The following is a 26,087-nucleotide window of genomic DNA, read 5'->3' as shown; positions in this document are numbered from 1 at the left end:
AGAAGAAGGACGGATCGATGCGGTTGTGCATCGACTATAGAGAACTAAATAAAGTTACCATAAAGAATAGATATCCTTTACCAAGGATCGATGATCTATTCGATCAGCTGCAAGGAGCAAGCTACTTCTCCAAGATCGACTTAAGGTCGGGTTATCATCAGCTAAGGGTCAGAGATGAAGATGTACATAAGACAGCATTTAGGACTCGCTATGGTCATTACGAGTTCCTAGTGATGCCTTTTGGGCTCACAAATGCACCGGCTGCGTTCATGGATCTCATGAATCGCGTTTGCAAGCCGTACTTGGACAAATTCGTCATAGTCTTCATCGACGATATCCTTATTTATTCCAAGAACCAAGCAGATCACGAGAAGCACCTTCGTTGCATTCTCGAATTACTACAGCGTGAGAAACTCTACGCCAAATTCTCGAAATGTGAATTCTGGCTACGAGAGGTTCAATTTTTAGGTCACGTTGTGAGCGAGCGTGGTATCCAAGTGGATCCCGCTAAGGTAGAGGCGGTTATGAACTGGCAAGAGCCAAAGACGCCTACCGAAATCCGTAGTTTCCTAGGATTAGCAGGATACTACCGGAGGTTTATTGAAAATTTTTCAAGGATTGCTGCGCCCTTGACTTCCTTGACCAAGAAGAAAGAAAAGTACATTTGGGGCCCAAAGCAGCAAGAGTCCTTCAAAATCCTGAAGCAGAAGCTAAGCAACGCTCCTGTGTTAACATTACCAGAAGGTACTGATGAGTTCGTGGTTTACTGCAACGCATCACATACAGGCATGGGGTGTGTGCTTATGCAGAAGGGCAAGGTGATTGCCTATGCTTCAAGGCAATTAAAGGTGCATGAAAAGAATTACACCACCCATGATTTGGAGTTGGGTGCCGTTGTATTTGCACTTAAGTTGTGGAGGCACTACCTTTATGGCATTAAATTTGTGATTTATTCTGATCACAAAAGCCTCCAGCACCTGTTCAACCAGAAAGAGTTGAACATGAGGCAACGCCGTTGGATGGAAACCCTGAATGATTATGACTGTGAAATCAGGTACCATCCCGGCAAGGCGAATGTGGTCGCCGATGCCTTGAGCAGGAAGGAAAGGGTAAAACCCATTCGAATCGATGCCAAGAGCATTGAGGTTAAGAATAATTTGATGGAAAGGATATTAGCTGCACAGCGAGAGGCTGTGTTGGAAGCTAATTACCCTAATGAAAAGCTAGGAGTAACTGAGGAGCAGTTGACTCTTAGCAAGGATGAAATCTTGAGGCTGAACGGACGTATATGGGTTCCGATTTATGGAGGACCACGAGATGTTGTTCTCCAGGAAGCCCATAGTTCCAAATACTCAGTCCATCCTGGTGCAGACAAAATGTACCAAGACTTAAAGGCAAATTATTGGTGGATAGGCTTGAAAAAGTCTGTAGCCGCCCATGTAGCAAAGTGCTTGACTTGTGCTCAAGTCAAAGCCGAGCACCAAAAGCCGTCTGGCTTGCTACAACAACCTGAGCTTCCCGAGTGGAAGTGGGAATGCGTAACTATGGACTTCATAACCAAGTTACCCAAAACCAGGAAAGGAAATGATACAATATGGGTCATAGTCGATAGGCTGACTAAATCAGCTCATTTTCTACCCATCAAGGAGACGTATAGCTCCGATATGTTAGCCCAACTTTATGTTGATAAGATTGTAGCCTTACACGGCATACCTGTGTCTATTATCTCCGACAGGGATACTAGATACACATCTCACTTCTGGAAAAGTTTCCAGCAATCTTTGGGCACGCGTTTAAACTTTAGTACGACTTACCATCCACAGACGGACGGTCAAAGTGAGCGTACTATCCAAACGCTAGAAGACATGCTTCGTGCATGTGCGATCGATTTAGGTGGTAACTGGGATAAAAACCTACCCCTGATCGAATTCTCCTACAATAATAGCTACCACACCAGCATAAAGGCTGCGCCTTTTGAGGCATTATATGGTAGGAAATGCAGATCGCCTGTTTGTTGGGCGGAAGTAGGGGAGGTCCAACTGTCAGGACCAGAGATTGTTTTCCAGACAACGGACAAGATTGTCCAGATCCGGGAACGTCTCAAGGCTGCCCGCGATAGGCAGAAGAGCTACGCTGATCCAAAGCGTAAGGATTTTCACTTCGAAGTGGGTGAAAAGGTATTACTTAAGGTATCACCCTGGAAGGGGGTGATGCGTTTCGGCAAGAAGGGCAAGCTGAGTCCGAGATACATAGGGCCTTTTGAGGTCATTGAACGAGTCGGATCAGTTGCCTATAAACTGAACTTGCCTGAAGAGCTCAATGGAATTCACAATGTGTTCCACATCTGCAATCTCAAAAAGTGCTTCGCCGACGAATCGTTGGTGATTCCACACACAGATGTGCATATAGATGAGAGCTTAAAGTTTATAGAAAAACCTTTGTCGATTGAGGATCGACAGGTAAAGAAGCTTCGCAGAAAGCACGTACCGATTGTAAAAGTCAAATGGGATGCTCGTAGAGGTCCCGAATATACGTGGGAAGTCGAAGAAACAATGAAAGAAAAGTACCCCTATTTATTTGAGTAAATCTCGGGTCGAGATTTATTTTAAGGGGGTGAGGATGTAACACCTCGAAATTTTGTGTCCAATAATGTGTTAACACGTGTCATTTGTTTACACGTGGCATTGATATTAAATAAAGGACTGATTTTGACAAACCTTGAAAGTATATAAATTCGAGGGTTATAAATGTCAACAAGGGTAAATATACTGTATAGTAACCCTAAATAACGCTTGTACCTTCAAACGAATAAATCATAAATCGTACGGAAGTGAAACGCGGAAGAAAGTGAGAGATTACGAACTACAGGGGTTAACTGTGTCAACATGTTTAATTATACCTCTGAGTGACCCTTTAACGTTCCCAAGACTTCGTAACAGTATTATACGCTCACTAGAATATACTGTATAAATTCCGCGAAGTTCCGTCTTAAAACAAGAGAGTTATACTCAGATTCGTATGAGAAGGGTTAAAAGCGTCAATAATGAAAGTTAAGACTTTCTGAATAACTAATAAACCAATCAGGGACTTAACAACGCGGGTAAATAACACGAGGCCCCTATCGGTAAATAACCGAGGGCCAAACCGCAAAGTTACCCCTTCAAACCCGAAAGGTCAGGTAAATCATTACGAAAGATTTCGTTATTAATTACCAGGATTTCGCAATCATGACAAAAGATTTAAAATTTCTGAAATCTTAACCTCTCGCGACCCGCGTGAAGGTTAGGCTTAAGTGTAGGCGGGCCGCGAGCCTCCTAAATAACACGCCTGATATTTGAACTTTAGGCGACCCGCGTTAAAGGAGCATGGAACTTCCATGCGGGTCGCGTAAGGTGCCCAGATGCAGAATTGTTGTAGTTACTTGCCTTTTTGGAGCCTTTGAACGATCAAACCTCAATCAATGAGGCATGGGCACCCTACACTTGACCCATAGCTCTCAGGGACACCTACCCATCATCTCTGGACTATTGTGAGTGTTTGCAATGATCATAGTTGCTTGGCATTTGCTATAAATAGCCACCTTATGCACATAACATTCACAACATCAAAAACACACATCTCTGATCATTGCAAGAGCTCTCAAGTCCTTTTCTCTGCTCTATAAGCAAGAACACAACTTCTGTAAGTGATCTAACCCTTTGTGGTTTCACATTTCCTTAGTAAATGGCTAAGAACCAAACCGTCGTAACTACGGTTTGATTTTACAATAAATCAGTAATGGTTCAGTCTTATGACGAATCAAAAGTGGTTATGAGTTGGTATTTATGTGGGTAATAAACCTCTAAAATGGTTCCCCCTGATCACCACTCTAACTATGTCAAATGTCGAGTCAAACATGCGGTTAAAAAGTCAACAGAAAGCTATTTTAGCGATTTATGCATAATCTGTAATGTATATGTTATGAAACCTGTTTTGACACTTATAAAACATGATATTAAGTATATAAACTTGTTTGCGCTCGTTTGAATCGACCATTTGCTATATTGAACCGGTTCGGAGCCGAATGTCGCAAAAGTTTGACTTTTGCTTTGACTTCAGTTCTGACCCGTTTTAGTGAGGTATAGATATACCTTAGGACTCTCTTAGGACCAGGTCACATGTTGGTATAAACCTCTGTGATCGGTTCATGAGTTATCCGAGTCTTTTGCGCATTTCCGTCATTCGCCTAAAAGTTGACCGTAACGGCCTTTTGAAACTAAAACGAGTATTTCGGACACGTGAATGGACCAGAACCTTGCTTATTAAATTATAAGCATGTCCTTAAATTTTCACGTCAATCCGAGGTCTAGAATGAGAGTTATGCTAAATGGCGCATTTAAAAGTTAACTTTAGTAATTAACGGCGCAATTAGCATAACACCTATCTAGACCAAGATTTCGTCACCAAATCTTTTACCCACTGTTATAAATTAATATTTTGAGAATTTTAAAGATTTTTAATAATTTTTACCTCGCTCATAACCTGCGGTTATGGCTACGGTTCGGTAAATACCGAATATGCCCTTTTCGGCCAAAACATGAGTTCTACAAGGTCTTTTGACCCGATTCCAGTTGCTACTGGTTTTAAATAATAAATAAAGTATTTTAAGCTTTATAAGCTGTTCGGGAAACTCAGATTTCCTGTAGAACTCGAAAAGCCCTTTTAAAGTCTTTAAAATGACCGAAAAGCCCCTACGGGGCATAATATTAACTTAAACTCGTTACGGGCGTCACGGAAGGTATCCTACTGATACCACAACCCAATTAAGGCATATTGACTTAGGAAATAAGCGTACGACTCTCATAGTTAACCGTTTCGCCTATTGCGCGCACGGTTCGGCTTATGAAACTAGTTTTCATAATTTAGCCGATACGGGTCAAATAATATCATTTGAACCCCAAAATCCAGAGTGTGAACCATTAACCCATATAAAACAAGTCTCTGAACTTGTTGGGTCAGAATCACACTCCATTCTCGGTTTTCGCCTTTTCGCGCAATTAAACCATATCTATATATATCGGAACCAACCGGTCTAGGCTACGGCCATTATAACGACCCGTTAGGATTCTAAGAGGTTAATTAAAACCTTCGTTCCAGATTAGGAGCCCCAGTAAAAGCTATCGGTGATTTAATCCAAAAGAAGGAAATATACTTGCAAAGGTAAATACTTTAACTTATTTCCCCTATATGGGCTTGGGTTACGGTATATTAATACCGCTTGATTGAGCATTATATTCATCCATCGCTTAGGTGGTTAATTAAATAATATGATCGGCTCATTTAAACAGTTTTGTTGCTTATAAGCCTTTGGGGGGTTTAATGACCGTTGTCCCGGATATCCTTGGCATCATTTTACGAAATGGCCACGACCATCGACATCCCGGTGTAGGCGTACACCCGGTATAAAGTGTCGACATTAAATTAAAAGACGTAGCCGTTGGTTTTTATACTACGGTTTTACGCAAACGTGGTGTGTCTATAAATCTTTAACCCGGCACGACCCGGGCTACACACATAAAAGAACATGTAAAACGTTCACAAGATTTTATTATAATTTTCCCAAGTTATAAAAAGAGTTTGTGCCTTGTGCATTCAAATCAATTTTAATAAACATTTTCAAATGTGTCAGTTGAATGTATTTACCAGTGTAAACTGACGTATTTTCCCCAAAAAGATTAAGTGCAGGTACCTAAACGTAAATTGGCTGGTATTAGCTCCCTAGCGTCGTGATAAGTCTCGCAAGCTTGATTGCAGTATCTGATGGAACAATACTTTATGTTTATTTATGATCCACTGTGGATATATTCAACTTCTGTAATACATTTGATATTACAACCAGAGGTTGAGTTTATATATTTATCTATGCTTCCGCTGTGCATTATATAATTGTGTGGTTTGACTATATTGTTGCCAACATCGTCACGGTAATCCCCCACCGGGCCCACCGGTGAGACACGTGGAAATCGGGGTGTGACAGCCAGGCATCCCGATCGGACAACCTGCTCGATCGGACAGTCCGTCCGATCGGCTGGGCTGTTCGATCGGCTAGGAGCCTGATCGATCCACAGCCTGCTTTGAGTGTTCGGTGCGACGATTTCTGATAATTCGATTCCAATTGAGTTCGATTGAGTTTCGAGTATCGATTCGATTGATCACCACACATAACATAAAGTAAGCACGCACAGGTAACACATAAGGCACACACACACGTATAATAATACCAAGGTCACATAATTGAGTTTCGAGTTCGATTGATGATTCGATTAGCTTGATTATTGATTGATTGACTTTATCGCATTGTTACTTCCTACTATTCACAGTCGTAAAGCGTTTTGCGTCGATTAACATTCGATTACTTCGATTCTTTTGATTAACAACACTTACTCCACATAATACAAATAATAAAACATAAAATAGTATAATTACAGTCAAGGAGTCAAGCTTGACTTTGACTTTGACTTTGACATTCGATAACACGGGGTGTTACATCCTCCCCTTGTTTAGGGAATTTCGTCCCGAAATTAGGCTGAAAGCTGCACAACACCGTGAATGATCTTACCAATTTCTCGCTTCAGATCTTCATTTAAACAACTGCGGGTACTTAGCCTTCATGTCGCTTTCGAGTTCCCAAGTAAACTCCGCGCCTCGTTTGCCTTCCCATCGGACTTTCACGATAGGGATTCGCGAGCGTCTGAGTTGCTTGGTTTGGCGATCCATGATTTCGACAGGCTTTTCTACGAAATGCAGCGTTTCGTTGACTTGAAGGTCGTCGAGAGGTACAATCAGATCATGATCAGTTAGGCATTTTCGGAGGTTTGACACATGGAAAGTCGGGTGGACGTTACTAAGTTCCTCCGGTAGTTCGAGTCTGTAGGCGACTTTTCCGATCCTTTCCAGAATCTTAAAAGGTCCAACATATCGAGGCACTAGTTTCCTTTTCTTGCCGAATCTGACCACACCCTTCCAAGGTGATACCTTTAGGAGTACGTAGTCGCCAACGTCAAATTCAAGGGGCTTGCGTCTTCTATCGGCGTAACTTTTCTGTCTATCCCTGGCCTTCGACAAGTTGTCTTGAATCTGGAGGATTTTGTCAGTCGTCTCTTGTAGTAGCTCGGGACCAGTTAGTTGCGAATGACCGATCTCGTGCCACACAATAGGTGAACGACATCTTCTTCCATATAAGGCCTCGAATGGTGCCATTTGTATGCTGGCATGATAGCTGTTGTTGTACGAGAATTTGACTAACGGTAGGTATTTGTTCCAACTACCACCAAAGTCTATGACACACACGCGAAGCATGTCTTCAAGAGTACGGATCGTTCTTTCAGTCTGTCTGTCGGTTTGAGGATGGAATGCGGTACTTAGGTTAAGAGGCGTACCGAGAGCTGCTTGAAACGTTTCCCACAATCGCGAGGTAAACCGAGCGTCACGGTCTGAAATGATGTCACGAAGCGTACCATGATTACAAATGATCTCGTCGGTGTAGATTCGGGCTAGTCGTTCCACCTTGTAGTCTTCCCGTATTGGCAAGAAGTAGGCTGATTTGGTCAGACGATCAACTATAACCCAAATGCTGTCGTGGAACCTATCCAATTTTTGCAGTGCGATGGTTGGCTGTTCCCTGATGGCGTGGGCGGAAGTTTGGTTATGAAATCCATAGCTACACTCTCCCACTTCCATATGGGGATTGGAGGTTGTTCGAGTAAGCCAGAAGGTCGTTGATGTTCAGCCTTAACTCTCGCATAAGTCAGGCAACTTCCAACATAAAAAGCGATATCCCATTTCATGCCCGGCCACCAGTACTTGTAGCGAAGATCCTGGTACATTTTATCGGCACCGGGTTGAATAGAATATCGGGATTTGTGGGCTTCGTCCATTATGATCTTTCGCAAATCAGTCCGCTTAGGGATCCAAATTCGATCCAGATAATAGAAAATCCCATTTGCTTTGCTTACCAGCTGAGCTCCATCGTGATAGATCCTCTCTTTCTTCAAAGTGCGTTCATTAAAACAAGCATGTTGGGCTTCGCGGATGAGGGTTTCGAGATCATGCTGGGCTTGGGTATTGCGAATACTGAGCAAATAACTCCATCTGCTGGGCTTGGGTATCGCACCGAAATTTTGACGACCCTACTCCATACTTCAGAGGTCAGTTTAATTCAGCTGACTACATCCAGGAACCTTCAGGCTTTGTTCCGTTAGGGCCACTAGATCATTTCTCCGAAGATCATATGGACGAGGATACTGATCCGACAGAACCTGCTCGTGGTACGCCCACGCATCCAATAGAAGTCTCTGATGGGTCATCCTTCCATGGCACACCCTATCAGGGACCAGATAGCTTCCAAGCGTTGTTTGACCGACATGAGTGGTACTACACGCCACCTCAGCAAACATCACAACAACCGCGACATCCGCAAGATCCTTCCGAGGATTCACGCTTCGTGGCAGTTACGCCACCACCTCCGCCACCGGCACAACCAGTAATGCCTGATCCGCCAAGGCGTAGGAGGACAAATGCTCGTATGTCCACACGAGGAGGAGGGGATTTCCACTTCAGCACCCCTCGACACTCCAGTAGTAGCCACTATCCGCCACTACAAGAAGAAGGACCTTCAAGTCCTGTACAGGAGGCGAACTCCGCACCAGCTGCACCAAATTCGCCACCATTTGGGTATGACCAACCCATACCTGCTTACACGGGTCCAACGGCTTACAACCCGTTCGAACCGTCATCACAAGCACATTACAACTACAATTATGAGCGCGACCCATATGTGGTGTCGGCTAGGTATAATGCACGCTATCCCGACGGAGCTCATGGGAACATGGGAGTACCGGACTACTCAGCACATGGGTATCCAGCACCTCCCAGACCTCCAGTTCCGCAGCAGGCGCCACAACCACGTTTCTCTCCTCCTGAACAAGAAGAAATACTCCACCGTTTGAGCCGGGTGGAAAGAGACTTCGAGGAAGAACGTAAGAGCCACCGAGGATTCCTCAAGGGCTTAGCGAACCTACTAAAGGGCAAGAAGAAGAAACGTGACCATTAGTCCTTATGTATGTTCTAAAGTGATGTTTATTTTAAAAGAAGTCCCTGCGTGGACATTTATCGTATTTCAGTCCCTACGTGGACTTATCTTTTAGTCCTTGCATGGACACTTATCTTATATTAGTCCCTGCGTGGACTTGTCTTTTGTTTTAAACCTCTATGTGGGTATGTACTATTTAAAAGTCCCGTTTAGGGCGATATGTAATCGTATTAAAAATTATGGAATATTATATTATGAATTTCATTTTGTTATCACTATATATGAAATAAATCAAAACCATTCCTTTTAATTTGATCTGCCTAAATAAAGAATCTTCAGAGTGAAACCTAGCCTGGTGTCTTTTAAGATCCGGCCAAGATGGTACGACCTAATTGAAAAGATTCTGATTCCCTGTTAACCTCTGTAAGCATGTTAACAAATCATGACAGATGTGATTCGTTAAAGTCACACACGTCATTCTTATACAAGAGTCCTTTAAAGGATTCCAAAGCCCAAATAAATGATATAATAAATCATGGGTTAAATCATCAATAAAGATGATCATTGTTAAACATCCATTAGAGATGTAGTGCCTAAGGGCCGAATTATCAAACATCCGTTAGAGATGTAGTGTCTATGGGCCATAATTGCTGTCATAATAAGACAAAAGACAGTGGTGGTTTAGGACTCCCTGTCAGAATGAGTAAAAGGACTACGGTTCAAACCTTCATACCGTGATTCTCTGAAATCTCGGCTAATATTATAATAACGTCCTCGTGACTAGGCTTTTATGCCACTAGAAATATTAATTGTGATTAGGATAAGTATGTTCAAATCCTAAATGTAAAGTGAGTAACAAATTAACCAGATATGGTCTTCAATACCATGGTTAATGAATTGCCATAAAAGACAATTCAATGACAAACTCCTAAATAGAATTTTCATTATCTTCTGCAGCAGATACAAGCTACTATGGCGAATCCTAATGAAGGAAGTAATCATACAAATGAAGATGAGTATGATAATGCCCAAATAAATCTAACGGGCGCTCAACTTAAGGCACTTGTCGACAATGCTGTGCAAGCAGCTCTGGATCGACAATATACAGAATCCCGAAGCAGAACAGTTTCCAAACCACCATCAAAGCCCAAGACACAATCCAAATCCCACAGCAAACCACTATCCAAACCAAAGAAGGACGACGATAAACACTCGTCCAAACCCAAGAAAGACGACGACAATCACTCGTCGAATGAAAATAGTGTTCGTCACGAACGGGAGTATACTGATGCTTCCCGTGCTAGGGGCTGCACGTACAAGTACTTCGTATCTTGTAAACCCCGAGACTTTATGGGGGAGAAGGGTGCTGTCGATTGTATGACATGGTTGGACGAGATGGACACAGTTGTGGACATCAATGGCTGCGCTGAAAGGGATGTTGTGAAGTTTGTGTCACATTCATTTAAGGGCGAGGCCCTAGCTTGGTGGAGGGCGCTGGTTCAGGCCTCAGGAAAGGCTGTACTTTACAGCATGACGTGGGAGGAATTCGTTTCTCTCATCAGGGAAAACTACTGCCCTCAGCATGAGGTGGAGAAAATAGAGTCCGATTTTGTGTCATTGGTGATGACGAATCTGGACTGCCAGGCCTACTTGACGAGCTTCAATACGATGTCTCGCTTGATTCCTTATCTAGTCACCCCAGAACCAAGGAGGATTGCTCGTTTTATCGGGGGGTTAGAACCCGCGATAAAGGCTAGTGTGAAGGCCTCTCGGCCAACGACCTTCAGGTCAGTGACTGACCTCTCTTTGTCCCTCACGATGGACGCGGTCCGACTGAGATCGCAGAGGAACAAAGAGGCTGAAAAGAGGAAGCGCGAGGATGATATCTCGCGAAGGTCAGGAAAGAAACACCGTGGAAACGGTGATGGCAAGAAAGGGACCGAGACGAGAAGGGATGAGCAACGATCGGGGGAGAAGCCCAAATGTAAGAACTGCCAGAAATTCCACTTTGGGAAGTGCAGGTTTGGGCCAAACTCACAATCCCAGTCAAAGACGCACACTTGTGGACTGTGCAAGTCTAAAGACCACAAGACTGTGGATTGTAAGAAGATCAAGGACGCGACCTGCTACAACTGTAGTGAAAAGGGGCACATCAGGAGCAACTGCCCCAAACTCGCCAAGAAGACTGACGAACCCAAAAAGAATAACGCTAGAGTCTTCAAAATGGATGTGAAGGAAGCCCTGCAAGACGACAACGTAATAACAGGTACTTTTCTCGTGAATAATATTTTTGCAAGAGTACTGTTCGATTCAGGAGCTGATAAATCCTTCGTAGACCAAAAATTTTGCAAGTTGCTGAACATACCTATTAAAACCCTAAATGTAAAGTACGAAGTAGAGCTAGCAGACGGCACTGTAGAAACCGTCTCCACTATATTAGAGGGATGTATGATATCCATTAAGAACTATTCTTTTCCTCTATCTCTACTTCCCTTTAATCTAGCTGGTTTTGACATTGTTCTGGGCATGGACTGGTTAGCGCACAACCAGGCCCAGATAGTCTGCAATAGAAAACAAATTGTGCTAAAGGCCCCGACTGGTGAATCGCTCACCATTCGAGGGGATGCGCAGTATGGACTGCCTGAGAACGTATCTATGCTTAAAGCTTCAAGGTGCTTAAAAAGGGGCTGTGTCATCTACATGGCACAAGTAATTACTGAAGAACCCAAAGCAAGGATAGAAGACATTCCTGTCATTTCAGAGTATCCAGAAGTATTCCCTGAAGACCTACCTGGGTTGCCACCAGATAGGCAGGTGGAATTCAGGATAGATATCATTCCTGGAGCAGCTCCCATTGCTAGAGCACCATACAGGCTGGCACCGACTGAAATGAAGGAATTAAGAACCCAACTGGATGAACTGTTAGCAAAAGGATTCATCAAGCCTAGTTCGTCTCCCTGGGGAGCACCTGTCCTATTTGTAAAGAAAAAGGATGGATCGATGCGTCTGTGCATCGATTATCGTGAACTTAATAAAGTCACGATCAAGAATAGATACCCATTGCCAAGAATTGACGATTTGTTTGACCAATTGCAAGGGGCTAGCTATTTCTCAAAGATCGACTTGAGGTCGGGCTACCATCAGCTGAAGGTCAGAGATGAAGACGTGCATAAAACAGCATTTAGGACTCGCTACGGTCACTACGAGTTCCTAGTGATGCCATTTGGGCTCACAAATGCACCGGCTGCGTTCATGGACCTCATGAATCGCGTCTGTAAGCTGTATTTAGACAAATTCGTCATCGTATTCATCGACGACATTCTCATCTATTCCAAGAACGAAGCTGACCATGAGAAACACCTACGATGTATTCTCGGATTGCTACATCGCGAGAAACTCTATGCCAAATTCTCCAAGTGCGAATTCTGGCTAAGAGAAGTCCAATTCCTTTGACACGTCGTAAGCGAGCGTGGTATCCAAGTGGATCCCGCTAAAGTAGAGGCGGTCATGAATTGGCAAGAGCCAAAGACGCCCACAGAGATCCGTAGTTTCCTAGGATTGGCAGGATACTACCGAAGATTCATTGAGAACTTCTCAAGGATTGCTGCGCCCTTAACTTCTCTAACCAAGAAGAAGGAAAAGTTCATTTGGGGCCCTAAGCAGCAAGAATCCTTTGATATTATGAAACAAAGGCTGAGCAACGCTCCTGTGTTGACGCTACCGGAAGGTACTGAAGAGTTCGTAGTCTACTGCGACGCGTCACACACTGGCATGGGGTGTGTGCTCATGCAGAAAGGCAAGGTGATTGCCTATGCTTCAAGACAGTTGAACGTGCACGAAAAGAATTACACCACCCATGACTTGGAGCTGGGTGCCGTTGTATTCGCACTAAAACTGTGGAGGCATTATCTATATGGAATCAAGTTTGTGATCTATTCAGATCACAAAAGCCTTCAACATTTGTTCAATCAGAAGGAGCTAAACATGAGGCAACGCCGTTGGATGGAGACCTTGAATGATTATGATGGTGAAATCAGGTACCATCCCGGCAAGGCGAATGTAGTCGCTGACGCCCTGAGCCGGAAAGAAAGGATAAAACCCATCCGAATCAATACGAGGAGGATGGAAGTAAGGAATAACTTGATTGAAAGGATATTAGCTGCACAACGAGAGGCTGTGTTGGAAGCTAATTATCCTAAGGAAAAGTTAGGAGTGACAGAGGAGCAGTTAACTCTTCACAAGGATGGACTTTTGAGATTGAATGGGCGGATATGGGTTCCTATCTACGGGGGACTACGGGATGTCATCCTCCAGGAAGCCCATAGTTCCAAATATTCTGTCCATCCTGGAGCAGACAAAATGTATCAGGATTTAAAGGCAAGTTATTGGTGGATAGGCTTGAAAAAGTCTGTAGCCGCCTATGTAGCCAAATGCTTAACTTGTGCGCAAGTCAAGGCTGAGCATCAAAAGCCATCTGGCTTGCTACAACAGCCTGAACTTCCTGAATGGAAATGGGAGTGTGTAACTATGGATTTTATCACCAAGTTACCAAAAACGAGCAAAGGAAACGACACAATATGGGTTATAGTCGATCGACTGACTAAGTCAGCTCATTTCTTACCCATCAAGGAGACTTATAGCTCCGATACATTGGCCCAGTTATATGTTGATAAGATTGTAGCCTTACACGGCATACCTGTGTCTATTATCTCCGACAGGGATACTAGGTACACGTCTCATTTCTGGAAGAGTTTCCAGCAATCTTTGGGCACGCGTTTGAACTTCAGTACGGCTTACCATCCACAGACAGACGGTCAGAGTGAGCGTACTATTCAAACGTTAGAAGACATGATGCGAGCATGTGCTATCGATTTAGGTGGTAGTTGGGATAAGAACTTACCCCTAATCGAATTCTCCTACAACAATAGCTACCATACCAGCATAAAGGCTGCGCCTTTCGAGGCATTATACGGTAGGAAGTGTAGATCGCCTGTTTGTTGGGCGGAAGTGGGAGAGGTCCAATTATCTGGACCAGAGATAGTTTTCGAGACAACGGACAAGATTGTCCAGATTCGGGAACGTCTTAAGGCTGCCCGTGAAAGGTAGAAAAGTTACGCTGATCTGAAGCGTAAGGATTTTCACTTTGAGGTAGGTGAAAAAGTGCTGCTAAAAGTATCACCCTGGAAGGGGGTGATGCGTTTTGGTAAGAAGGGTAAACTAAGCCCGAGATACATAGGACCTTTTGAGGTTATCGAACGGGTCGGGTCAGTTGCCTATAAATTAAACTTACCGAAAGAGCTCAATGGAATTCATAATGTGTTCCACATCTGCAATCTAAAGAAGTGTTTCGCTGAGGACTCATTGGTGATCCCACACACGGATGTGCATATAGATGAGAGCTTGAAGTTCGTGGAGAAGCCTTTGTCGATTGAAGACCGACAGGTGAAAAAGCTCCGAAGAAAACATGTGCCGATAGTTAAAGTTAAATGGGATGCCCGTAGTGGTCCCGAATTCACGTGGGAGGTTGAATCCACGATGAAAGAAAAATATCCCTATTTGTTTGAGTAAATCTCGGGTCGAGATTTATTTTAAGGGGGTGAGGATGTAACACCTCGAAATTTTGTGTCCAATAATGTATTGACACGTGTCTTAAGTTTACACGTGGCGTTTCATATTAAATAAAGGACTAATGTTGACAAACCTTGAAAGTATATAAATTCGAGGGTTATAAATGTCAAACAAGGGTAAGTATACTGTATAGTAACCCTAAACGATGCTCGTACCTTCAAACGAATAAATCATGGATCGTACGGAAACGAAACGTGGAAGAAAGTGAGAGATTACAAGCTGCAGGAGTTAACTGTGTCAACATGTTTAATTATACCTCTGAGTGACCCTTTGACGTACCCGAGGCTTTGTAACAGTAAAATACGCTCACTAGAATATACTGTATAAATTCCGCGAAGTTCCGTTTTAAAACGAGAAAGTTATGATCAAATTCGTACGAGAAGGGTTAAAAGCGTCAACACCGAAAGTTAAGGCTTTCCAAATAATTAATAAACTAACCGGGGACTTAACAATGCGGGTAAATAACATGAGGCCCTTAGTTATAAATAATCGAGGGCCAAACCGCAAAGTTACTCCTTCAAACCCGAAAGGTCAGGTTAATAATTACGAAAGATTTCGTTATTAATTACCAGATTCTGATCATGATTACAAAAGATTTAAAAATCTGAAAATCTTGACCTCTCGCGGGCCGCATTAGGATTTGGGTTAAGTTGAGGCGGGCCGCGAGCCATCTGTTTTTATGCGTCTGATATTAGAACTCAGGCGGCCCGCGTACAAAGAGCATGGTTCGTCCATGCGGGCCGCGTGAGACGCCCAGATGCAGAAACCTTGGACTTGCATGACTTTTGAGCTTGTGAAGGATCAACTAGGCAATAAGTGAGGCATGGGCACCCTCTACTCGACCCATAACATCTAGGGACACCTGCCATTGATCCATACTCACTTGTAGGGTGTGTTGTAACCATCTAAGAGCATACATTGCACTATAAAAGGCCATTCATGGTTCACAACTTAAACACACCTCAAACACAATTCTCTGATCATTTCTAAAGCTCTCAAGTGTTCTTCTTTAGTTCTAAATCTTTCAACAAATCTCTGTAAGTATGCCATACCTTCCATAACTTTGTTTTTGCTTAGTTTAGTCTAAAAGTCAATCCGTCGTAACTAACGATTGACTTTGCGATAACTCACGAATGGTTCAGTGAATTGTCGAATCAAAAGTGGTTATGTGTTGGTATTTACGTGGGTAATAAACCTCTAAAAGGGTTCCCACTGATAACCACTCTAACTATGTCGAACGTCGAGTCAAACGTGCACTTAAAAAGTCAACAGAAAGTCATTTTGCGATTTTGTGCATAATCTGTAATGTATATGCTATGAAACCTGTTTTGATGATCATAAAACATGATATTAAGTATATAAACTTGTCTACGCTCGTTTGATTCGGCCATTTGCTATATTGACCCGGTTCGGAGCCGAATGTCGCAAAAGTTTGACTTTTGCTTTGACTTCAGTTCTGACCCGTTTTAGTACAATGTAGATATGCCTTAGGACTCTCCTAGGACCAGGTCACGTGTTGGTATCACCCTCTGTGACTGGTTCATTGTTTATCCGAGTCTTTTATGCATTTCCGTTAATTACTTAAAAGTTGACCGTAACGCCCTTTCTAAAATAAAACGAGTATTTCGGACACGTGAAGGGATCATAACCTTGCTTACTAAATTCTAAGCATGTCCCTAAAGTTTCACGCCAATCCGAGGTCTAGAATGGGAGTTATGCTAAATAGCGCATTTATAAGAAAACTTTTGTAATAAACGGCGCAATTAGCATAACGCCTACCTAAACCAAGATTCCGTCACCAAAACTTTTGCCCACTGTATTAAAATAATATTTTGGGATTTTTAAAGATTTTTAATTAATTTTAACCTGCTCATAACCTGCGGTTATGGCTATGGTTCGGTAAATACCGAATATGCCCTTTTCGGCTAAAACTTGAGTTCTACAAGGTCTTTTGACCCGATTCCAGTTGCTACTGATTTTAAATAATAAATAAGGTATTTTAGACTTATCAAACTGATCGGGAAACTCAGGTTTCCTGTAGAACTCAGAAAACCCTTTAAAAATCTTTAAAATGACCGGAAAACCCCTACAGGCGTATAATGAACTAAAAACTCGTTACGGGCATTATGGAAGGTATCCTACTGATACCACAACCTCTTTAAAGTATATTAACTTAGGAAAACAGTGCAAGACTCCTACGGTTACCCGTTGCGCCTATTGCGCGCACGGTTCGGCTTATGTAACTAGTTTACATAAATTAGCCGATACGGGTCAAACTATATCATTTTGACCCCAAAATCCAGAGTGTGAATATTAAACCCATATAAAACAAGTCTCCGAACTTGTTGGGTCAGAATCACATTCCATTCTCGGTTTTCGCCTTTCACGCGATTTAACCGTGTCTATCCCTCGAAACTAACCGGTCTAGGCTACGGCTAATATAAAGACCCGTTAGGATTCTAATAGGTTAATTTAAACCTTCGTTCCAGAATAAGGAGCCCCAGTAAAAGATATCAGTGACTTAATTGATTAAGGAATATACATTGCAAAGGTAAATACTTTTAACTTATTTTCCCTTATACGGGCTTGGGTTACGGTATATAAAATACCGCTTGATTGAGCATCAAATAATTCCATCGCTTAGGTGGTTAATTGAATAGTTTGATCGGCTCATTTAAACAGTCTTGTTGCTTAAAAGCCTTTGGGGGGTTAATGACCATGTCCCGGATATCCTTGGCATCATTCGAAGAAATGGCCACGACCTTGACTCTCGGGTGTAGGCGTACACCCGGTATGATGTCTATACTATTAAAAGACGTAGCCGATGGTTTACCCACCTCGGTTTTACGCAAATGTGGTGAGTCTATTGATCTTTAACCCGGCACGATCCGGGCTACTGAACGCAAAGAAGGAACATGTAATTCGTTCACAAGATTATGATTTTAAATAATTCTCCCAAGTTATAAAAGAATTTGTGCCTCGAGCATTCAAATCAATTTTATCAAACATTTACAAAAGAGTCGGTTGAATGTATTTACCAGTGTAAACTGACGTATTTTCCCAAAAAGATTAAGTGCAGGTACTACATGTAATTGGCTGGCATTAGCTCCATAGCATCATTAAGAAGTCTCGCAAGCTTGATGTCTTATCTGTTGAACTACATTTTCATTTATTTTGATCCATCCTGTGGATACAATTCAACTACTTGTGATACACTGATATTACAGTAAATGGTTGAATTATATTTATCTTTATGCTTCCGCTGTGCATTCATATATTGTGGTTTGACTATATTGTTGCCAACTACGTCACGGTAATCCCCCACCGGGCCCACCGGTGATACACGTGGAAATCGGGGTGTGACAGTAATCCAGCTCTCAACTGCTTCAATCTTCGCGGGATCGACATGAATACCTTGACTATTAACGATGTGACCTAGAAACTGAACCTCCTCCAGCCAGAATTCACACTTGGAGAACTTGGCATAGAGTTGATTCCCCTGGAGTAGTTTGAGAACCAAACGTAGATTTGGCGTGTTCGGTTTTCGACTTAGAATAAATCAAGACATCGTCGATGAACACGATGATGAAACGGTCTAGAAACGGCTTACACACACGATTCATCAGATCCATGAAAACCGTGGGTGCGTTAGTTAAACCAAAAGGCATAACAACGAATTCATAATGGCCGTATCGAGTTCGGAAAGCGGTTTTAGGTATGTCTTCCTCCTGAATGCGCAATTGGTGATAACCTGAACGTAGATCGATCATCGAGAAACACGTAGCACCTTGCAACTGGTCAAACAAGTCATTGATTCGAGGTAGAGGATAACGGTTCTTGATGGTTAACTTATTCAACTCCCGATAGTCGATGCACATCCTGAACGACCCATCCTTCTTTTTAACGAAAAGGACTGGCGCGCCCCAAGGAGAGGTGCTCGGGCGAATAAAGCCTTTTTGAAGTAACTCGTGGAGTTGGTTCGAAAGTTCCCTCATTTCGGATGGTGCGAGTCGATAGGGAGCTTTGGCAACAGGGTTAGCTCCAGGAATAAGGTCGATACAAAAGTTGATATCACGACTTGGCGGGAGTCCTGGGAGATCATCAGGAAACACGTGAGGGAATTCACAAACAACAGGTACCTGGTCTACCGCCATTTCTTTCTTTTCTTTCTTCGCTGCTACAATGTTGGTCAAGAAAGCTCTGTATTCCTTGCGGAGATACTTGCTAGCTTGGATCCATGACATGAGTTTGAGACCCTTCGAAACTGTTTCACCATACACACATAATAGATCACCATTCGCGAGCGAGAATCAAATCATTTTATCGAAACACACAACTTCAGCATGGTTTTCGCGAAGAAAGTCCATGCCTACTATGATGTCGAAACTTCCGAGCTGCATCGTAATAAGGTCGATTGGGAATATGTGATTGTTGAGCTCGAGAGTACAATCACGGAGAAGAGAATTAACGGCGACAGTTCTGCCAGTAGCGACTTCGACTTCGAATGACGAAGGGAGATAGGAGCGCTTACGACTAAGGAGCTTCTCGAATTCAAACGACACAAAGCAGTTATCGGATCCAGTATCAAACAAACACGATGCATAAATACCATTCACAAGGAACGTACCATTAACCACGTTGTTGTCAGCCTGGGCTTGACGGGCATTGATGTTGAAGGTTCTGGCACGGGCTGCTTGCTGCTGCTGTTGAGGTTGTTGCTGCTGCTGTTGGGGCTCTTGTTTCACCACCCTGTTCGGGCACATGTTTGCAAAATGGTTAGGATCGCCACATGCAAAGCAGACTCGAGCATTGACCGCGGATGCTTGAGCTGCGGGTTGGCCTTGAGGGGCTGGGAGTAGAGCTTGATGAGCGGCGACTTGAACTGGGGCTTGACGAGGACCATAGCGATAGTTCGCAGTGAAATGACCGTAGAGGTTGCAGTGAGCGCAGAAACGACAGGCAAGTCCCACCGGATGATGATATGAGCATGTCGGGCAGAGCGGGTGGGGACCTGTGTAAGCACGCTTTGCTGGCGGTGCATTGGTCACTGGAGCTGGTCGGTAATGAGACTGCTGCTGAGCCTGTACGGCTTGCAGTGTCACACCCCGGCTTAAAGTTACATTTTATTTATCAAACACGGGTGTTACATTGTCTTAATAGGAAGTACAGAATTCAAAACATAGTTATACTAGTTCTATCTTCACTTTTAGTCTCTAAGGCACAGGTCCGCCCTAGTATCATGATCAACATCTTATGGAACAGCTCCTGAAAACACATGTGAAAGTAGGTACTTCAGCATAAAAATGCCTATGAGATACATAGGTTCTGTGAAAGTGGGATTCATGACTTGAGTTTTAAAGAAATGTTTAATAACAGTCAGTCATGAACCTTGTAATTTGTCTCGCTTTGTAAACCATTTGAAAAACGATAATATCAGATGATATGTATAGATAAACGTAAGGTTAAATGAATAACCTAGTAAAATGAGTTGAATAAAATAAGTTGTTCTGTAAGACAATGTTTAATGAAAAGTATGTTATTTGTATAAAATGTTATATGTCTAAACTGAAATCATTTAGATAACGCTAAGATATGTAATATTATACAAACATTTATATATAGGAAGTACCAGCGGCGTATCCACCATGTTTGCATCATATTACATACTCCACGTTACTCAAACCATTTACCCAAACCATCCACCATGTAAGATTGTTCTTGTATAACTCAATTGCCAAGTGTTATTGTGTAAATCATGTCAAATGTCTATGTTCAATGTAAACCACCAAATGTGTATGTCAATGTCAACGTGTTTATGTTCAATGTAAATCATGTAATGTGTATCCCAAAATGTATCATGTACGGTAAGCGAAATGTATCAACTTAAACCATATGTAAAATGCACCAAAACAAGTCGTTGAAGTAAAACGTGGTTTAAATCAACGTTATGTTCTGTGGAAAAATGCATGCTCTATTGATATTAACATTTATGCGGTATTGTGAAATATGCATACATCCAAGCCTTGAGACTGTGGCGATAAACCCTTCAACAAATTAAAGGTTTATCTAAGTTATGTATATCAAATTCGGTCATTCCTTACAATCCTATCAAACCCAGGATTTCAGGAACGGGAGTTGTCAATTCCTATGGTACCACTACCTACTAACGAACGGCGTAGCTAATGTTAATGAATGTATTGTCCCATGTTAAACAAACCAAATGTCATAACAAAATGAAGGCATGTGATGTAAACAATTGTACTAAGTATGCTAAGTAAACATACGAAGTAGAAGTGCTCATGTAAATCAATGTGCCCATATGCTGAGTAAACATATGCAGCAGAAATGTTCATGTAAATCAATGTGCCCATATGCTGAGTAAACATATGCAGCAGAAATGTTCATGTAAATCAATGTGCCCATATGCTGAGTAAACATATGCAGCAGAAATGTTCATGTAAATCAATGTGTCCATATGCTGAGTAAACATATGCAGCAGAAAATGTAATTAAATCAATGTACTAAGTACGCACACAATGGGCATACATAGCATGAAATGTAATGAAATCATGTACTATAATGTACTAATGAGCATAGCAGATATACGATGTGAAAACATGGAAAGCATGAAAGTAACAGATAGGCACATGTGTTTCACCCCAAAACAGTTTGGAAAACAGTAAAAGAGGGGTTCAATGTACTCACCTGAGATTGCTTTGAATTCCTTGTATAATAACCAGATAATGCTAGAGATCACGGGATATCAAACGACACCTAATAGGTAGCTATATTAATATACCGGACCGAAATCGGAAGGATCGGATAGTATGCGGGTTCGTAAACCAAACGAGTATGGAGACTCGTGTAATATGGTTTAACAAAGCCTACATACTAAAATGAAACCTAACCTAAGTGCTTGCGACCCATTACGACCCGTTTAGGTAGCTTATGCTACCTTACGCGTCGTTCGCGTAGAACGCGTCTGGAACGCCTAACATCGTGACCACAAGATATAACCTCGGAAGGTTATAGCTATGGTCACCTAATGTGTTTGGTCAGATCCTAATGATCGACCAAATGGGTCGGGTTCGAAAGTATAAGCGATGGTTTAGATCGCTTACCTTACGACCCTATATATGCACTAAACTAAAAGTGACGAGCTAAGCATGTTAGAACATGCTTACCTAAGTTTAGAAAAACAGGTTTGGCATCAAAACAAACGGCTTTGATGCTCACGAGTAGTTTGGTTACAAAATACGCAAGAATGCGCATTTTGGCCGAAACTACGACTCGTCACTGAGCCTAGATAACGTGGTGATCAGTAGGTATAGTCACTACGGACTATAACCATCGTGATCACGCTCACGTCATGAAGTTCCACGAACTTCTTGTTGACCATAGGCTGGTCAATGTAGAAAGTCAACAAAACGTTGACTTTCGGACTCAAAAAGCGAATAAAAGAACGAAAGAATACTTACGGAGGGTCCACGAATGCTAATCTAGATCAAAGAGCTCAGGTATGAAGCAATGGCATCAACTTAGAGCATTTTGATCAGATTGTGTGGGTTTTTGCAACAATGGGGGGTGGGTATTTATAGTATTTCCCGAACCGTTAGGATCGTTTCTTGAAAAACGTGATTGAATCTTGCGCGTACACTTGTCGAAAGGTTGTGGTTACTGAAAATACCCCTTAGTGAACTGAAAGGGCAAGCCAAAATCATGTGGTTGTGGTTAAACCAGCTGAAATTTGCTGACTAGATGTTCTTATCTGTTCTGCATGTCCCACGCGGCCTGCGTGAAGGTGCAGGCCAGACTTACGCGTGCCGCTTGGCCCCGTCTGATCTGCACCACTTGCAGAATTTACAGATTTGGTCCCTGTTGCGTGTTTAAGCTATTTCCGACACTTCTAAGGCCCGTAAAGCCAACTTTAAGGCCCTAAAATGATGCCTAAACATTGTGGACATGAAACATGCTCAAAAATGTTCCGGATATTGGTTCGTTTGGCCGTACGATCGCGATGTTCGCTTAATTACGACGGAATGCGCATAAGCGCGAAAAACGATCCAAATGACGCGACGAATGGATTTTTCTCATGCCAAACACTAAGGCATAATATAAGGATGCTTACATAAATATTTGGATGTCCGGATGTATTCAGAACGTAAGTTATGCGCGAAAGTGCAAACTTGTGCACTTTTTGACACTTTTAGTCCCTGAATGATCCAAAAGTTTGTTTTAGCATACCAAACCCCTCAAAGCCTATTTCTAAGCTATGTAAAGGATATTTATGGTATGTTCAACTTATGGACATGTTCCAGAATGTTCGTTACAGTTCGAATTGACATACTTTTGCAGTTTGTCAATTTTAGTCCCTGTAAACGAATTAACTTGTTTTTGCCATACCAAAGCCTTCAAAACTTATTTCTAAGTTATGTAAAGGTTATTTAAGGTATGTTGAGTATATGTTGATGTTACAGAGTATTTGTCGCATTAAACTGAGCACGTTTAAGCACCAGTTAGCGTATAACTCTCCAGAAAGCGATGTAGAGTTTGAAATTGAACAAAAGTCAAAACATGAAAAATGTAAAACACAACCAAACAAAAATTGGGATCAAATAACATTGTTTATTGATAATAGAACTGTTCATGATGATTACAAGCACAAATGTTACAGTCTCCCCTACTTGTGGAAATTTCATCCCGAAATTTATTTAGAGGAAACTCGTGGAAATAGATGCGGATATTTCGCCTTCATTTGATCTTCACGTTCCCAAGTAAACTCGGGTCCACGTTTAGATTCCCAGCGAACCTTGACCAAAGGAATGCCCTTGCGTTTAAGCGACTTGACTTCACGTTCCATGATTTCTACCGGTTTCTCAACAAATTTTAGTGTTTTATCAACACGAATTTCGTCAAGCGGTATGTGGAGGTTCTCATCAGCTAAACACCTCTTGAGATTGGATACGTGAAAGGTTGGATGAACATTTCCAAGTTCAGGAGGTAACTCAAGTCTTTGGGCTACCTTACCGATTCTTTCGACGATCTTGAATGGTCCAACGTATCTAGGTGCAAGTTTTCCTTTCCTTCCAAATCTGATCACACCTTTCCAAGGTGAGACCTTAAGTAATACACGATCACCGACTTGAAAATCCAAGGGTTTGCGTTTTAGGTCCGCGTAACTCTTCTGACGGCTTCTAGCTGTCTGAAGGTTATCACGTACTTTCTTAACCTTATCTGTTGTCTCTAAAATGAGGGCAGGTCCAGTAAGCTGAGCCTCGCCAATCTCATTCTAGCAGACTGGTGAACGACATTTTCGACCATAGAGAGCCTCGAAAGGAGCCATGTTGATGCTGGAGTGATAACTGTTGTTGTAGGAGAATTCAATCAATGGAAGATGTGAATCCCAACTACCACCAAAATCGATCACACAAGCTCTAAGCATATCCTCCAGTGTCTGGATTGTTCTTTCAGATTGACCATCCGTTTGCGGATGATAAGCTGTGCTCAGATTAAGTTGGGACCCCATAGCAGATTGCATGGTTCTCCAAAAATGAGAAGTGAAACGTGCATCTCTGTCAGAAATGATGTTCAAAGGAACACCATGTCGAGCTACAATTTCATCCACGTAGATTTGAGCAAGTTTGTCAGCCGAAAAATCCTCACGGATTGGCAAGAAATGCGCTGACTTGGTAAGACGATCAACGACTACCCAGATGGCATCGTGACCTTTCTTTGTGCGCGGAAGTTTGGTAACGAGATCCATAGTAATGTTTTCCCATTTCCAAACTGGGATCTCTGGTTGCTCCAATAATCCGGAAGGACGCTGATGTTCAGCCTTAACCTTAAGACAAGTAAGGCATTTGGATACGTATAAGGCAATGTCTTTCTTCATACCAGGCCACCAATACTGAATACGAAGATCCTTATACATCTTATCTGAGCCAGGATGAATAGAATAACGAGACTTATGGGCTTCATCCATAAGCAAGGTACGAAGATTATCTTGACTTGGGACCCACAAACGGTCCATGAAGTAATACGATCCATTGTCCTTCAGTTCAAGAGCAGGAGTTATGTGATAAGGAAATTCCTTATCCATCAACCCTTGTGAAACACAAGATTGTTGAGCCTGAGAAACACGTGCTTGGATATCGGATTGAGCTTGAACAACAGATTGGACACGAACACAATGAAGCTTAGTACGTTCCTTGCGACTCAAAGCATCGGCTACGACATTCGCCTTACCAGGATGGTAGCGAATTTCGCAGTCATAGTCGTTTAGAAGCTCGACCCAACGTCGCTGCCTCATGTTGAGCTCTTTCTGATTGAAGATATGCTGAAGACTTTTGTGGTCCGTAAAAACCACACATTTTGTACCGTACAAATAGTGTCTCCAAATCTTAAGAGCGAAGACAACTGCACCCAACTCAAGATCATGAGTGGTGTAGTTCTTCTCATGAATCTTCAACTGCCTTGATGCGTATGCTATGACTTTGTTTCTTTGCATCAGGACACAGCCAAGGCCTAGTTTAGATGCATCGCAATAAACAACGAAATCATCATTGCCCCCGGGCAAAGTTAGGACAGGCGCGTCGCAAAGTTTTTGTTTCAAGGTCAGAAACGCTTCCTCTTGTTTGACTCCTCAATCAAAGGGTTTGTTCTTCTGAGTTAGAGCAGTTAGAGGTACTGCAATTTTTGAGAAGTTTTCTATGAAGCGGCGATAATAACCCGCTAGACCAAGAAAAGAACGAACTTCAGTAGGAGTAGTACGTGTATCCCAATCCTTAATCGCACTGATCTTGGAGGGATCTACATGAATACCTTGTTCGTTGACAATATGTCCTAAGAATTGAACTTCTTTAAGCCAAAATTCACACTTGGAGAATTTGGCGAAAAGTTGCTCTTTCTTTAGGAGTTCCAATGTAAGACGAAGATGTTGATCATGATCAGCTCGCGTCTTAGAATATATTAAGATGTCATCAATGAAAACGATGATGAACTTATCTAAATAAGGCTTGCAGACCCTATTCATTAAGTCCATGAAAACAGCAGGAGCATTAGTCAAACCGAATGGCATGACCGTGAACTCATAATGTCCATAACGAGTGCGGAACGCTGTCTTGTCACACCCCGATTTCCACGTGTCACCGGTGGGCCCGGTGTGGGGTACAGTGACGTGGTTGGCATCGTCATAGACAAACAACACAATATAATAATGCACAGCGGAAGCAGAAATAGATTCATTTCAACTTTATATAAAATGTATTAATAAACCTCATAATTAGTTGAAACGAATCCACAGGCGGATCAAATAAATAAGATAAATTGTTCAACAGTTTATTTGTCGTCCAAGCTTGCGAGACTATAATGGACGCTCTTAGGAAACAGC

Source organism: Helianthus annuus, chromosome 1 (genome assembly GCF_002127325.2).
Source record: "Helianthus annuus cultivar XRQ/B chromosome 1, HanXRQr2.0-SUNRISE, whole genome shotgun sequence".
In the NCBI taxonomy this organism is placed as follows: domain Eukaryota; kingdom Viridiplantae; phylum Streptophyta; class Magnoliopsida; order Asterales; family Asteraceae; genus Helianthus; species Helianthus annuus.
Note: the sequence above shows the minus strand (reverse complement) of the source record.